Source organism: Callithrix jacchus, chromosome 22 (genome assembly GCF_049354715.1).
Source record: "Callithrix jacchus isolate 240 chromosome 22, calJac240_pri, whole genome shotgun sequence".
Lineage (NCBI taxonomy): Eukaryota > Metazoa > Chordata > Mammalia > Primates > Cebidae > Callithrix > Callithrix jacchus.
In genome coordinates this window covers 13745841-13755411 of record NC_133523.1, presented here as the reverse complement: position 1 = coordinate 13755411, position 9571 = coordinate 13745841, and the positions used below count along the sequence as shown (strand labels likewise).

General features: G+C 44.6%; 1 protein-coding gene across 5 annotated transcripts in view; it reads left to right on the top strand.

Moving 5' to 3' along the window:
• The window catches only part of LOC144580717 (uncharacterized), a 100880-nt gene that overhangs the window by 66402 nt on the left and 24907 nt on the right, over positions 1–9571 (top strand). The window contains exon 3 of one of the 5 annotated variants that reach the window (XM_078358960.1): positions 5452–5583. The exons of the other annotated variants lie outside the window; for them this stretch is intronic. The gene's annotated coding sequence lies outside the window, so the exon portion shown is untranslated. The remainder of the gene's footprint in view (positions 1–5451; positions 5584–9571) is intronic. 5 annotated transcript variants of the gene reach the window in all.

Here is a 9571-nt window from a genome sequence, read left to right as displayed (position 1 = left end):
TTGTACTTGTGCTAATTATGGGTTTTTCCCTAGTAGTATTTACCACCCCTATACAGGGGTGGAAAATGAAACTGGTGTATATACTCAAAATAGGTGATGTGAAGGAAAACGAGACTGAGCAAAGTAATCAGCCCCAGTTTTGGGGATAAGATTGCCAGGGACTGATTACTTTTCACATTATAATGTGAAATTAATCATTAAAACCTTAAGTAAAAATGGAGGTTTTTGGCCAGGCATGGTGGCTCATTTCTGTAATCCCAGCACTTTGGGAGGCCGAAGCGGGTGGATCACTTGAGATCAGGAGTTCAAGATGAGCCCGGTTGCCAACAGTGTGAAACCCCATCTCTACCAAAAATATAAAAATTAGCCCAGTGTCTTGGCTCATGCTTCTAATCCCAGCTACTTGGGAGTCCGAGGTGGGAGGATCACTTGAACCCAGGAGACAGAGGTTGCAGTGAGCCAAGATCACGCCACTGTACTCTAGCCTGAGAGACAGAGCAAGACTCAGTCTGAAAACAAAACAAAACAAAACATACATGGTATGTTTCAGCCCATTGCACTTACTCTCCTTGTCCAAGCTCAAATTGTCCCTTTTTTAGCCTGCAGTGCCACTTGTGCTTGGCTCTTGGGCCTGCTAACAATACTGTTTGTTTAGTTTCTGTATTGTCCAGTGTGACACAATGTTCTTGGCTTATCTTGCGTATTTCCTCCCCAGCCACTTTTGCAAGAAGAATGTGAAACATTTAAAACAAAAACAAAGTTTCAGTGACCCAGTCGCACTCCAAACCAACTTAATCAGAATCCTGGTGGGGATAGGGCCCACATACAGATGGGGTCCTCAGAGTGGAGTGCAGTGGTGGGATCTCAGCTCACTGCAACCTCTGCCTCCTGTGTTCAAATGATTCTCCTGCCTCAGCCTCCTGAGTAGCTGGAACTACGGTTGTGAGACACCACTCTCAGCTAATTTTTGTATTTTTAGTAGAAACAGGGTTTTGGCCAGGCTGGTCTCCAACTCCTGACCGCAAGTAATCTGCCCACCTTGGCCTCCCAAAGTGCTGGGATTACAGATGTGAACCACCACACCCTGCCAGGATACAGTATCTTTTAAAAAGCATGCCCAGCCTTGGATGTGGAAACCCCTTGAGGAGAGTATGCCGCCTTATCGGGCTCTGTAAATGCCTTATCTCTCTCTGCACAAGGCTGGGACTTTGAGTGGAGTCCTTGGCTAAAGCTCTCATTGCTACGTGGTGACATTTCTTCCTCTCCTGCTTAAAGCTTGTGTTTCAGAATTTTGACCTGAATGCATCTGTGTTGAAAGCCAGGCTTGATCTGTCATCCTAGGACTCTGTTGATTCCTTTCCTTGCCTGTATGTTGAGCTGGGGCTCATCTTCGTGTCTCTGGGAGATAAGTTCTTTGGTAGCTTGCTTAGAGTCTCTTAGTACTTTTCCTTGCCCTTAGAATGAATACAAAAATATGTGGCCTGCAGTGTAGACTGTGCACAGCCTTCGGTGTAGACTGCTCAGGCCCCCTCTTGGTTCCTGGAGTCTGCCATGCTTCCTTCTACCACTGGGCCTTTACACACACTGCTGTCTGCTGGGAGTGCCTTGCCTTTTCTCATTACTTAGTTCTCCTCTACTCATCTTTCAGGCACCAGCTTGACTGTCTTCCTTGCGGGAGCCTTCTCTGACCTTGGTACACCAGATCAGTCCCCATGTGCAGAGTTTGTCTCGTTGGTCATATTTCTCTACCTTCAGGACACATATCACGGCCCAGAAGTTGCAGTTTTGCATTTGTTCGTGTGATCATTTGATGCATGTCTCTCTGGAGCCTGACTCTGCAGGGCTCACATCCTGTCTCCACCACTTTTAGCTGTGGGACTTTGAACAAATCATTTCATCTCTGGTTCCCAGTTTCTTTTAACTGCAAAACAGGAATGATATAATCCTTTGACCTACCTTGTGAAGTGGGGATGAAGATTAAATAGGGTAACTTGTATAAAGCACTTAGAGCTAGCTATTAATAGTAGAGAATCTTGGCAGGTATTACTGATGATTACTGCAGTGGACCACAAGGCAGGGGCTGTTTCTGTTTGTTTAGATTTGTATGTAGGGTGCTTGGCACATGGATGGTGCACAGGATATATTTGTTGGATGAATGAATGAAGTGGAGATAACAGTAATACCATGTTTATAGCGTTCCGTGAGGATATAAAATAATGCAAGTGTATAAGTTCTTGGTAGCTTGTCTAGCTCATAGTAGGTGTCAATAAATATCCAATGAGGAAAAGGGGACAATAATAATACCAGCTTATGAGGTTGTCATGGGGATCTGAGGTAACTCTGTAGTACATCGTAGAGTGCCAAGCACATAGTAGGTGCTCAGAAAATATTTGTTGAATGAATGGGTAAAGTGGGAATGACCGTAACACCAGCTCCTAGCGTTGTTGCGGGGTTAGAAGATAAGGCAGGTCGGTAGCTTGTTGTATTGTGCTTGCGTGTGGTAGACACTCTGTTGAGTGAAACGGGAGAAGATGCTGTGAGTTTCTTTCTCCTGGGGCTTAGGAGAGAATCCTTTTGGGGTACAGAATGGTATGGAGCAGACGCTGGTCCTCTTGAAGGAAGAATGGGCAGCTGACTACTCCCTGCTAAGCTCTGGCCCAGATGAAAAGTTGAATTGTTCCCTTCCCTCTTCCTCGCTAACCTGTTCTTTCTTTCCACTAGTATCCTTGCCCAGAGTTCAGTGCCTCCTTCCTGTCCAAGATCACCTTCTAGGGGATCACCGGTTAAGGCTGGGCCCCCAATGCCGAGCTCCTCCCTTGACTTCTTTCTCCTTCGCTCTTCTGTAGAGTTGTCTTGAACCTGACTGTGCTGGCCATGTGGTCTCAGAGACACCAACTCTGTCCTGCAAGTCCGTCACCTTGAATGTGATAAACACATGAGCCATGAGCAGCTTAAATCTCTGCAGAAGGCTTGGCCTGGGACAGCCATACCCTGGACTGCTCTTGCTTTAGCTTCCGATTTGGGTTTTTATTTTTTTATTTCTTACCTAGACATCATGTTCAATCTGACAGATTTGGGTTTTTTAAATTATTATTATTGACATTGTTCCCCTCCTGCTCTCAGCTCCTTAGAGAAATAATACTGTGTCACCCTAGGAAACGTGGGTTAAAAAAAAACACATTTGCAGATCAGCAGTAAGGAAACACGCAGAGGCCACTGTCACCATTAGTACGCCTCCTTCTGGTCTTCTTTTCTTTATGAGACAGAGTCTCGCGCTGTCTCCCAGGCTGGAGTGCAGTGGCACAATCTCAGCTCACTACAACCTCTGCCTCCTCGGTTTAAGTGCTTCTCCTGTCTCAGTCTCCCAGGTAGCTGGGATTACAGGCGTGCGCCACCATGCCTGGCGAGGTTGTGTATTTTTAGTAGAGACAGGGTTTTGCCATGTTGGGCAGGCTTGTCTTAAACTCCTGACCTCAGGTAACCAACCCGCATCGGCCTCCCAAAGTGCTAGGATTACCGGTGTGAGCCACAATGCCCAGCCACCTTGTTGTTTTCTTTTTGTACATCTCTTTCTGCCCGTTTTCAACATCTTATTGGGGATTATTTGAAGAATCTTTTTTTTTTTACCCTAATATGCATCATCTTTTTGTTTTTTTGGAGACAGGTTTTGCTGCGTCACTGAGGCTGGAGTGCAGTGGCACAATTGTAGCTCACTGCAGTCTCGATCTACTGGGCTCAGGTGATGCTCCTGCCTCAGCCTCCCGAGTAGCTGGGACTATAGGCATGCTCCACCATGCCCAGCACATTTTTGCCATTTTTTTTGGCAGAGATAGGGTTTCAGCATGTTGCCCAGGCTGGTCTCCAAATCCTGAGCTCGAGTGATTCTTCCACCTCAGCCTCCCAGAGTGCTGGGATTATAGGAGTGAGCCACATGCCCAGTCTCATTTTTGTCTTTATGAACTTTTTGTAAACATCTTTTTAAAAGATGAGATGTTTCAAATAATTCCTTCAAAATACTATTAAAGAGCATCACTAGGACAGTTGGTTAATTTCTATATGACTGCAGGACACCAGATGCTTGCTAATAACATTCATTCTTGTTTTGGAAACTTGTGCTCTAGTTACATAAGAGCACGTCCTGGATTGTAAGGGAAAATCCCCATTTTTGGGGGGGCAAAGATATGTAGAGCCTACATCTTAACTTTTTTATATTTTGAGACAGAGTCTTGCTCTGTTGTCCAGGCTGGAGTGCAGTGGCATGATCTGCAGCCTCTGCCTCTTGGGTTTAAGTGATTCTCCTGTCTCAGCCTCCTTAGTAGCTGGGATTACAGGCGTGCACCACCACACCTGCCTAATTTTTGTATTTTTAGTAGAGATGGGGTTTCACCATGTTGGCCAGGCTAGTCTCAAACTCCTGGGCCTCAGGTGATCCACCCGCTTCAGCCTCCTGAAGTGCTAGGATTATAGGCATGAGCTACTGGGCCTGGCCCATATATTAGCCTTTTTTAATGTAAAATTTAAAAAAGTTGGTCAGGCATGGTGGCCCATGGCTATAATCTCAACACTTTGTGAGGCCAAGGTGGGAGGATTGCTTGAGCCCAGGAGCTCAAGACCAGCTTGGGCAACATAGGGAGACTCTGTCAAAAAAAAAAAAAATTAGCCAGCTATAATGGCTCACACCTGAAGTCCCAGCTACTTGGGAGGCTGCAGTAGGGGGACTGCTCTAGGCCAGGAGCTGGAGGCTGCGGGGAGCCGTGATCGTGCTACTGTACTCCATCCTGAGTGACACAACGAGAGACACTGTCACCAAATAAAAGAATGAGGTCGAGCATGGTGGCTCATGCCTGTAATGACAGCATTTTGGGAGGCCAAGGCAGGCGGATTGCCTGAATTCAGGAGTTTGAGACTAGCCTAGGCAACATGATGAAACCCTGTCTCTACTAAAATATAAAAAATTAGCCAGGCATTGTGGTGTGCTCCTGTAGTCCCAGACTTGGGAGGCTGAGGCAGGAGAATTGCTTGAACCTGGGAGACAGAGGTTACAGTGAGCTGAGAACACACTACTACATTCCAACCTGGGTGACATAGTGACACTCCATCTCAAAACAACAAAAAAACAAGAAAACAAATAATGAATGATAAAAAAGAGTGAATTAGAGCCATCTTGATATTTCCCTCCTAAATAATCTTTTTTCCCTAAGTCTTTTGTATACACTCCCCTAAAAGAAAGCCATTTTTCCTGCATGACCCAACAGAATGAGCTGTAATAACCTTGTAATGTGTGAGATGTCTGTCCACATTCAGACATCCCCAGCTGCATGGCTGCGTTTGTTCGCAGTGGGCCGTTGTGCTGTGCAGGGGCACAGCATCGGCATGCGTGTGGAGTGAGCCCCGTCCTCCTCCTCCTCTCATTGACTCTCATTGCCTAACCCTCTTGTGTCTTGGCCTCAGGTTGATCGTCCGGGGCTACCACCAGTCCCTGATGAGCAGTGGGCTCTGGTCCTTAAATAAGGAGGACACGTTCGAACAAGTCGTGCCTGTTTTGGGAAAGAACTGAAAGAAGGAATGCATTAAGTCTAGGAAGTAAGTGTGCATTTCCTTGTCCTCCAGGATGCCCCGGTTTCCTACTTCCTGCCCCTGTGGCCTGAATCCAGGCTGCGGCCCTGGCGATGTTGTAAGCTTTATGGTTCTTGCTTCTCCTCCAGGCCTCAGTTAGCTTTTCTGCCAAATGGGGTAAAATCTCACAAGTCATTAAGGTAACTGGGCAGAAAAGAAGAGAGAAGCTGGGCATGGTGGCTCATACCTGTAATCCCAGCATGTTGGGAGGCCAAGTTGGGTGGATCACAAGGTCAGGAGTTCAAGACCAGCCTGGCCAACATGGTGGAACCCCATCTCTACTAAAAATACAAAAATTAGCTGGGTGTGGTGGCAGGCACCTATAATCCCCACTACTTAGGAGGCTGGGGTAGGAGAATCGCTTGGTCCCAGGAGGTGGAAGTTGTAGTGAGCCAGGATCACACCACTGCAGTCCAGTCTGGGAGACAGCGAGTCTGTCTCAAGAAAAGAAGAGAGAAGGGAGCAGACGCGGGATGGTCGCGCGTCCCCTGCATGGCAGAGAGGGGCAGCCAGAGAGCCTGGGAAAGAGGCTGCCTACCACAAGGACTTTAGCTTACTTTTTAAAGATTGAAGAAAAAAAAGAAGACAGAAAAAGAAGAACTCAAAAGAGACTCAAAGTAATTTGACCAAGGCTCAGAAGTTTTTGGAGCCGTGAGGGATACAGCAGTTTGGTCAATATTGTCTTAACATGCTTCAAATAAATCAGATGTTCTCAGTGCAGCTGAGTCTTGGTGAGCAGACATGGGAATCCGAAGGCAGCAGTATAAAGAAGGCTCAACAGGCTGTTGCTAATAAAGCTTTGACTGAATCTACGCTTCCCAAACCAGTTCAGAAGCCACCCAAAAGTAATGTTAACAATAACCCAGGCAGTATAACTCCAACTGTGGAACTAAATGGGCTTGCTATGAAAAGGGGAGAGCCTGCCATCTACAGGCCATTAGATCCAAAGCCATTCCCAAATTATAGAGCTAATTACAACTTTCGGGGCATGTACAATCAGAGGTATCATTGCCCAATGCCTAAGATCTTTTACGTTCAGCTCACTGTAGGAAATAATGAATTTTTGGGGGAAGGAAAGACTCGACAAGCTGCTAGACACAATGCTGCAATGAAAGCTCTCCAAGCACTACAGAATGAACCTATTCCAGAAAAGTCGCCTCAGAATGGTGAATCAGGAAAGGATATGGACGATGACAAAGATGCAAATAAGTCTGAGATCAGCTTGGTGTTTGAAATTGCTCTGAAGCGAAATATGCCTGTCAGTTTTGAGGTTATTAAAGAAAGTGGACCACCACATATGAAAAGCTTTGTTACTCGAGTGTCAGTAGGAGAGTTCTCTGCAGAAGGAGAAGGAAATAGCAAAAAACTCTCCAAGAAGCGCGCTGCAACTACCGTCTTACAGGAGCTTAAGAAACTCCCACCTCTTCCTGTGGTGGAAAAGCCAAAACTATTTTTTAAAAAACGCCCTAAAACAATAGTAAAGGCTGGACCAGAATATGGCCAAGGGATGAACCCTATTAGCCGCCTGGCACAAATTCAACAGGCCAAAAAGGAAAAGGAGCCAGATTATGTTTTGCTTTCTGAAAGAGGAATGCCTCGACGTCGAGAATTTATGATGCAGGTGAAGGTAGGCAATGAAGTTGCTACAGGAACAGGACCTAATAAAAAGATAGCCAAAAAAAATGCTGCAGAAGCAATGCTATTACAGCTTGGTTATAAAGCATCCACTAATCTTCAGGATCCACTTGATAAGGGTGACACAGGGATTTCACCCTCAACTGTGCCTGGTGTCCACAGTCTCCCTGTTTTAGCTTCTCCCAGCAGGAAACTCCTATTAGGAAGGGACGGGAAAACAAAGGATGGAGTGGTACGAAGGCTGGGTTTCCTGAACCAACAAATAATACTCCAAAAGGAATTCTTCATTTGTCTCCTGATGTTTATCAAGAGATGGAAGCCAGCCGCCACAAAGTAATCTCTGGCACTACTATAGGCTATTTGTCACCCAAAGATATGAACCAACCTTCAAGCTCTTTCTTCAGTATATCTCCCACATCAAATAGTTCAGCTACAATTGCCAGGGAACTCCTTATGAATGGAACATCTTCTACAGCTGAAGCCATAGGTTTAAAAGGAAGTTCTCCTACTCCCCCTTGTTCTCCAGTACAACCTTCAAAACAACTGGAATATTTAGCAAGGATTCAAGGCTTTCAGGTATGAATTAAAAGCAAAAACAAAAACAAAACAATTCATTAGCCTCAGATCCTTCATCTCTATCCATCACAAGGCTCATTCTTGCCTGCTAGTGTGGCCTACATGCCACTTACATTTTAAGTTATTTAGGAACACAATGGACATGAAAAAAGAGCCATATGCACATGCTTCATTTTATCTTATTTTTGTTCTATCTAGTAATTCTTTAGCTGCCTTTTCTCCATTTTCCTTCTTTTTCTTTTACAAACATTTTTCATACTCTTCACTGTCTTCCATTTGGTCTTGATTAGGTGCATCTATCTCTTCACTCTGTCTTCCACAAACAAAAATTCTGCCTTCAGACATTTGGTGTTAGTATTTCACACTCAGTTCTCTCTCTTTTTACGTAAGGATTGAGTTTTTCTTTTTTTAATGATGATTTTACTTTTTAGCGGTTTTGAATTTTGAATTCTGTTGCTAGTATTGATTCAGGTACACCATTAAGATACAACATTCTAAAAGTTACCTTAGGAGTTAATTAAACATGGTATTTGAAGAATAATGAAATGCTTTATAGTTGTTTGAGGCATAACAATGTGTATTTGTTTTACTGGATCATGTTTTGAACTGACTAGGGAGGGTAGCACCTGCTTCAGATGGTACCAGCAATTCTGTTTCACTGGGTAGTCTAAAACTAGCATATAGTTTAACTTAACTTGTTGTGTATGTGAATTTAGGGATGGAAACTTTTTTCCCTGTTTATTCTTTGTTTCCTTTTGGAAAAAACCCCACAAAAATCAACACTCCTTTATAGATACATCAGAGCTTTTAAAAGAATTGTTAACTCTAGGAAGGGGAAATATCTGTGTCCTGATTTCTTAGTTGCCTTGAAAATCATGTACTGAACTGTAACCGCTAACTTGACTGGATGAACTACAGTTTGCTTGTGTGTAGAGAGTGTATTGCTTCCTCAGATTTCACTGTTTTCATCTTTTTTTCCATCTTAGTCTTTATTCCTTAAGACCAAAAACTGTAATATCCTTTAGAAATGCTCTACAAGATCTGTATTGTGTAGAATGATCATGTATTTATGAAAATTTTACAAGTTTAGATTATAAAATGAAAAAAAAAGAAGAGAGAAAAACGCTGCCCCAGCAGGCAGTTGATGCAGTTTGCCATGGCACGTGACTGTCCCTCCTTGAGTCAGTCTCACTTTTTCTGTCTCTTTCTGAGCATCTGGCATCCTGTGTGTTCCTGCTGTTTGAGGGTGTTTCTGTCCAGCACACCAAGCTGACCATGCATGTTAGTTTAGCCAAAGAAGCCCCATTTGTGGGTGATTTTGGCTGTACTGGATTTTAGACTCTACCCCCTACGTAAGGCGTGCCCCACTGCGCCACCTCTATTATTCTTTCGGGAATCAGGTCACGGCCTCCACTGCACATACCTTAACTCTTCAAAAATGAGATACCATCAGTTGCACAATAGATTATTATTCTGTGTAACAGGAAGAAAAGCAACTGCCAATTAAACAAGGACGCAAGATGCATCCCGAGCCCGGACGAGCTGGAACATGAAATTGCAAGTGACGTGGGGGCAGTGGATTGTGGCCATGGGGGCAGTAGGGTGGCTGTTTTTGTTTCTGTTGCCTGTTCCAGGGTAAGCTTATTATGGTAAGCCATGACAGGGCCAGCCTGGTGCTTTGGATTCCCCACAAACCCGTTGGCTTTACAGAGAAAAACCCCAGACCCGGGTTTCAGTTCCTCAT